We start from the raw sequence: 7318 nt of genomic DNA on the forward strand, positions 1-7318 counted from the left end.
TATGTCTTGCTATGTGCTATTTTGAGTATTTTGCAAGGTACACTTCACCTTTGTTTGTAGCACTTTTCGTAAATACACTACGCTCCCTCTCATGCACACCTCTACACACACACACACGCACGCATGCACGCACACACACACACACGAAACATAAGAGCAATACACCATTACACAAAACTACTTGGGTCAACCATACACCCACTCAACCACTACGGATAAATTTTAACAATCTATTTCGGATCAGACGATCTTGTGGTAACACTCAACTAAGGTGCAAACACCATCTCGAAACAACATCGTGATCGGAGCCATGGCTGGAGCTTCAAAAAAGCAGATTAACTCTTCTTTGAGGTCTATTGAGAAGAGATTGTAGTATGTATATTGTTCAGTATGCTTGTATTTCATAAATACCTATGGAAGGCCTTTTTTTATCGATGAATGGAGCAATAAATACATTGCTGGGCATAGATATTTTAGCGCATGTGTGTGTGTAGAGAGAGAGAGAGAGAGAGAGAGAGAGAGAGAGAGAGAGAGAGAGAACCTCTATGAATGTCCCTAAACATGGTGCATCATCACGTCTCACATTAGTGTTGTCACGTAACAATCTCTGCTTGCAAATTTGTGTTGAGGCTCACTGCTCAGAATCTACTCATGGCTATGGTGTGCTCTATTTGGTGCTCTCTCCCTCTCTCTAATGCGCACTTAGAATCTCTCTCTTTCACAATTGAACTCAAGTAGTGAGTTTGAGGTATTGAACTCAATATTTGAGGCAAAAAATATTTTTTAATTAATATGAACAAATTGTTAAGTAAAGAGACAGATGGTTATTTGCCACATAGCTCATCAAGTTAAGTGGTGGATTGTGCCGCATAACTCGCCAACTTTTTTAGAGAACATACATGTAGCACGCTCACATAACTTGCCAAATTATGTGGAAACTGCATCGCACCACAAAACTCACCAAGTTATGTGAAATTTCTAATTAGGTTGCCACATTGGTCTTCAAATACTTGCTACACTAGCCAACATATAACTTAGGGAGTTATGTGGGCATCTCACATGGATAACTGCATAGGACCGCCATGATCTCAATGAGTTACGTGGCTTGTCCATCATGGTAGAGACAAGGAAATTCTTTGTTGCCATCGTGGAGTGGCCACCGTAACTTGCCAAGCTACACGGCAAGTCCTTTTTGTATCTCGGCGAGCGAGTTATATTGAAAATCCACCTGTCACCTCTCGATGGTGGGGGAGGTAGGGCATCTCAATGAGTTAGCCCCATGGTTGATGTCAGTAGTAAGGAGACACCTCATAGATAGAAAGGATCCATCTTTTGTCTTACCTATGCTAGCTCATGTATGTCAAGCATGTCAAGGCTTCAACAATGAAGTTTTACAATACCTAGGAGATTCATATCTCATGATAACTTAAAAAGGCAGGATGAGTGGTGCAATTTAGCAAGTATTCTAATATTTTTTTCAATCTGTAGAGCCTTCAAAAGAAAATGGTCAAATGTTATAATGCTATAAGTAAGAAGGTACAAGGCAAACTAATCTTTGTGCTTAAGTTGGATGAATGTGACATATTGAAGCAAAAGATAAAATGTCACCATTACATGTGTGATGAATATAGCACATTAAGAAGTAGCACAAAATCTTGTGAACAATGATGATCACTTTAGTGTGCAATCAGAGAATGATATATTGTGGTTTGGAGCTGATGTGAGGATCCTAACTTCCAAGCCATTCTTAATATTCTACTTTCATGCATCCATACATGTATACTACATGCATTGTGAAGCTTATATTTTTGAGAAGCTTATATTTTGTATATTGAATATGCATGGAAGTTGAAGCCAAAGATTTATTCAAGACAAGAAACTGAAAAAGTAGTGCAAATAGTATAAAAAATGGGGCTCCACACAAGTAAAGAAAATATAATTGCTTGTCAAAAGAATTCAACAACATCATACAAAGTTCAAGTAAAACCTTCACTTAGGGGTGTGAAAGCTCGTTGGTTTTTATCATTTCGTGGTGGATTAGGTAAAATCAACAAGGTTCATAATTGCTCAACTATAAAGTATGAGTAGTGGAAGAAGCTGCACACTGCTATTAAAGACCATGCTGGTAATGGAAAGGCTAGGAATCACAAAGCAAAAGTTTTGATGGCTCTTGATGAGTTTCTTTTCTTACTTGGAAAAAAAGAATGAATGGACAATGAAAATATGAAATTGAAGCTAGCTCTTCAAGATTTTGGTAAGAGTATGATAGCTACATGGACTAGGCAAAGCATTACTCACTACATGGTAATTCATACTTTTCTTCTTAGAACCTATTTAATTTTTATAAATATTATTTTCGTGTCATGCATCATATTTTACATGATCATATGCCCTAGTTCACAAAGAAATATGGGTGTCATGCAATATGGTTCACTCAAGCAATGAAAAATTTTCATTATCAAGCTCGAGAAGCAATAGAAAAAACAAAGCAAACAACTAAGAGAGAGAGAGAGAGAGAGAGGCTTCTCTAAAACCAAACAATAAAACGGTTAGCCCCATTGCTAGCAAAAACATATTTTTTGAAAACTTAGAAATACTTTATGTAGAAAGTTATATAAGTAAATGGACCATGTTTTGAAGTTAGGTCACCGTTATAAAAATCTAGTAATCATGATACATGTCATCAATTTTACTATTAGTATAAGTACCAACAAGTGCAAAGCATATTGGTAAGTGTGATATGTGTGTTCATGCTCGGAGGGGGGGGGGGGGGGGGGGGGGACTATGTATAAATTGTGTATATCATGTGTGTTTAAGGACTATTTCTATAATCCCTTATCTGTGATTTTTTTACAAATAAAATACACACTTTTTCTATTTAATCTGTAATTTTTTTTCCAATTCCATTTTATGGTACCCTTATATATGTGAAAATGTGAGGAAAAAGATATTTTATAACTCTTTTTGTTGCACTCATGTGAGAGTCACATAATTATCAAGTGATCCCTCCAAGTATACGTGAAACAAAACACAAACTTACTAAAGCATGTATCATGTGATTGTGCATTAATTCTCTCAAAGTTCTTTCTCTTAAGGAAACTCTCTCTCACGCTCTTCCCTTCCCTTCCCTTTAGAGTAGGACTTCAAGACTCATCAATATAACTATGAGGTCTCTTGTGGAACGTTCCTATGGCGTTAAAACATCTCTTCCTCTTCTCTCTCTCTCTCTCTCTCTCTCTCTCTCTCTCTCTTGAATCATTGCTTAATCAACTATTAATCTATAAACATGAGTAGCTGTTAAAGCCTGCAAACCTTTAATATACGTCATTTGTTTCAGGTTATTTCTTCATTAGTAACACAATAGCGTGGGCAACAATGCTATGATTCTCTCCCAAGCTATCGACCTTTTCATGGCTTTTGGCCTTTATATTAACTACTTAAGGATCTATGTCTAACATCTCATAGAGGTTCAATTTTATGGCCTCCTTATGGGGACTCAACTTTGGCCTTCATAATATGAGGGTGGAATCCAAATTGACCATAGTATATCTCGCATCATGCATCAATTGAACAACTTCTTTCACAAATATTGAGGATACGACTCCTTTCCATTTTGAATTATTGTTTGGAAAAATATTTTAGATGTCACAAAGGATACAGCATCCACCACACAATGGAAAAGCACATCACCTTTAGAATATGCTTCACATCCTTGGTCATGTGGAACATTCATGCAACTACCAATTATAAGAGGTAAACTCGGATCCAATCTGTGAAGATCAAAGCCATGCCCTACTCTAAAAAGTAGTACAAGAGCCTGTTGGACGGATACAACGCGACGGACGTCAACACAGTGAGAACTCACCTAACAAGATTTGTCAGCTAAGGACGAAGCTCGACCCGCAGGCAAGTGGAAGCAAGCATAGGGTGTCAACCTACACTCGACCGACTCCTAACTAATTCCTACAGAGGTCTCTACCCAATGTCTAAGTCACAGCCTTCAAGAGTGCATAAGAGGAAACTTCCTACAACACTTTCTAGAATCGAACTCCCATCAAACAATCTCAAAACTCCACAGAACTTGAAGGAGACCCTACTAACACCAATAGGTCGCTCTCCCTAAGGTCTATGAACCAAAACCCCAACCCAAAACACACGGTACAAAATCACGTAGGATGTCTGGCCGAAATTTGCAGGTCTTCGTTTCCAAAATCTAAAGTGCCTAATGTGTAGCTCTACTCATTGTGAATGTGTCAATATGCTGCAATGCAAAATCGGATAACGTATGCTCAGCGAATCACCAGATGAAGCTCGTAGATGGAGCTCGCAAAACTAGACCGTACGTGCACAATGTAGGTATCGATGCGTAGCTCTCGTCGGGGGCAACACGCTGCACTTCTCCGCACTCGATTCCGACCATCGGTGCACATGTAGTGTCAAGATGAAGCTCACACACTCTCTCGTACACAGTACGCTCACTCACAGACTTCAAAACTTTTTTAAAAATGACAAAAGGTCTTTCATTAAGGTCAAAAAGTGGTATAAATACCTTACAGTTCTCAAACCCTAAAGTTCCAAATCAACCATCTACTCCATCTAAATGTCAAAACTGGGTTACAATCTGGAAACTTCTGTAAGCCCCAATATTTACAAGGTGAAATGTCGAGTTTTCTCAATAAATGAATAATTACAAAAAATGATAATCTGCCGAGTAGTCAGTTTCCGCAGGGTGTGTCCAGCTTCTAACACTCCCCCCCTCCTTGCTCATGTCGTCCCCGACATGGCTGTTGAGGTGCTTCTTCATCTTATGGTTTCGTGCATCTTAAGCAGCGACTCGTATCTTGCATGTAAATCCAGCAGTGTTGGGCCGAATATATCAGTGTTGATGGTGAAGAAGCCGGTGTAGAACGCTTCTTCAAAGGCCTGTAAATCAGTGTGCATGTAAGTCCAGCAGTGTTGGGCCGAATATATCAGTGTTGATGGTGAAGAAGCCGGTGTAGAACGCTTCTTCAAAGGCCTGGAGGTGATAGGATGGCAGAAACATTATCCTTTGATACAATGCATGTATCACCTCCTTGGAAGGCTGACCAGATAGATCATATGCACAACTGTAAGTATCTTGAAAGAAGAAGATATTGTCTGTCACCTGGCCCGGTTTGAACGTCTCGAAGACTGCTAGAAGGGTTTTGCAGAACTTCCTCATCATTATGCCAGAAAGGTCAGGCGAGCCAGTGAACAATTTGATGGCACCCGTTAGGGTTTTCACCATGTATTGAACACTTATTCTCTCTCCTGCCTTCAAGCGTGGCAGCTTCAGATAGTTCAGCCAAGTGGGTTGGCTTCTTTGTAGTATCTCCTAGGCCTCCACGTCCGTATCCTTGGTAGAGGGCAGAAGCTTAGGTTATCTCTGATGAGTTTGGGTGCCTCTACCAAATGGATTAGGTACAGTGGATACTTCGTCAGCCATGCCTTTCTCCACCTGGGCTGGGAGTCGACTATCAACTTGGCCCCTTCAGGCTGGGAGATATCTATTGTGTAGAGTGGCACTGTCAGCTCTTCTCTGATCCTCTTGTTGATGGTGGCGGGTTCGTACTTTAGCAAAGGATATGGGAGAGAGGGTTGTAGCCATTCACGCCGGAGGTTGCTGGCGTTGATCTTCTGAATGGTCATGGATTTAAAAACCCTCTGCTCCCATTCCACGGCTTCCTTGGCCGTTTCTTTGATTTCTGCCTCTATGGCCTTGCGCAGCTTCTCTTCCTCTTCTTGTGTCAGATCTTGTGGCTCTTGAGAGGGTCCTACTAGGATTTCCTCTTGCATGGGTGTGTCCGCAGGATCTGCCACATTCTCTAGGTCTATGCCTTCCATGGCTGCCGGCCCTATGCCTCTTTGCTCTTCTGCCTGTTGACCTCTCAGCTCTTCTATCTGCTTTAGGAGTGTCTGTTTCTCTGCTTTAGCTTCTTCTCCCATGTTTACGAGGAGGTCGTTCAACTCGGCGTTTACCTTCTCTGCCTCCTCGAGCTTTCTCTGGATAATTTCTAGCTCATCTTGCATTGCTTTCTGCTCTTCTTCCATGCATGTTTGCATAACCACCGACCCTTCCACCATCATCAACCTTTGCTTTTTCTCTAAAGTCAACTCTTTCTGAAGCTCTTTCATCTGTTCTTCATAGATCTGGCTTTCTGTAGTGGTGTGAGTCGAGCTAGTAGCTCTGACTCTGGCAGGAGATGCTCATAGCCGCTAGATGGTTTGATCTTTAACTTTAAGCTGGTCCTTGAGTTGAAGGACCTCATCCTAGCTAGCCTCCCGGTCTATTTCTACCTTTTCTTTGGCATTTCGCATGGCCTCAACTTCCTTGGACTCCTCAGCAAGTTGTAGGGTTAGGTTATCCCTTTCCCTCTCTGCATCTGTCAATGACTTACTGAGTTGTCTATACTCCTCTTCGGCTCCTTGCAATCTTTGAGCTGCTGCCTGATTTTCTCTTTCCATTTCCTGGCATCTTTGCAGTGCCTTTGCCAGACTGGCTTGCAGCTCTGCTTCTCTCTCTATCTGCCTTTGGCTTTGCTTTTGTAAAGTGTCAACTTCCAGCTTTATCTGCACTTCAGTGGCTTTGAGAGTTGCCATTTCACTTTTCGAGGCCATTGACTGTGCTCTTAGCCCAGTTAGCCTTTTGTCATCACCACATCCCAATCATTAGTGGGCGGGTGCAGGTCCATTGTATCAGTGGCCATCTCCTTTAGCTCTACTAACCGTATGCTTTGCATTTGCTCTTTGGGCCCCGTGCTTGCCATGTCAAATGCGACTATGGCAGCCTCTTCTTTTGTATATCTGGCAGCTAGCAGGTCTAGAAATGTGTTGTATGATTCATTTGGCTCTGGTTGCCCACTTTTAGGCTTAGCCTCTTCCTTTGGTTCTTGCTCCTGGATTTGCTCTTTCTTGGACTCTTCTTGGTCTTCTGGTTTGTCTTGCTCCTCTTTGTCTTCTTATGGAGGGCTATGAGGAGGTGGTGAGGGCGGTGGGCTGTACTCAGGGCTCTGACCGGTGGAGTTGTCGACTTTTTCTTGAAATCTCTCTCCGCCTTGGTCTTCCTTTCTCCCTCTTGGCCCTCCTGCTCTTCTAGCAGTTTTTGTCGGACTTGATCCACTTCCTCTTCTGTAAAGGGTACATGTGGGATATTCTCTGTTGTGGCATCAAGAATCTCAAAATTCTTAATGTAATCATCGAATCTGTCTCTGTGCACCCTTCGGGATGATCCCGACATTGCTTCTAGAGATGGCTTCCATAGCTCGTCTAAATCTCCTTTGAGGGCTCTTTCTGCCCT

General features: G+C 41.6%; 1 pseudogene; it reads right to left on the reverse strand.

Moving 5' to 3' along the window:
- Nucleotides 1–3338: 3338 nt before the first annotated feature.
- LOC147426813 (2-C-methyl-D-erythritol 2,4-cyclodiphosphate synthase, chloroplastic pseudogene) lies at nt 3339–6339 on the reverse strand (annotated as a pseudogene).
- Nucleotides 6340–7318: the final 979 nt, after the last annotated feature.

Source organism: Adiantum capillus-veneris, chromosome 24 (assembly GCF_014529385.1).
Source record: "Adiantum capillus-veneris isolate H3 chromosome 24, ASM1452938v2, whole genome shotgun sequence".
NCBI lineage: Eukaryota > Viridiplantae > Streptophyta > Polypodiopsida > Polypodiales > Pteridaceae > Adiantum > Adiantum capillus-veneris.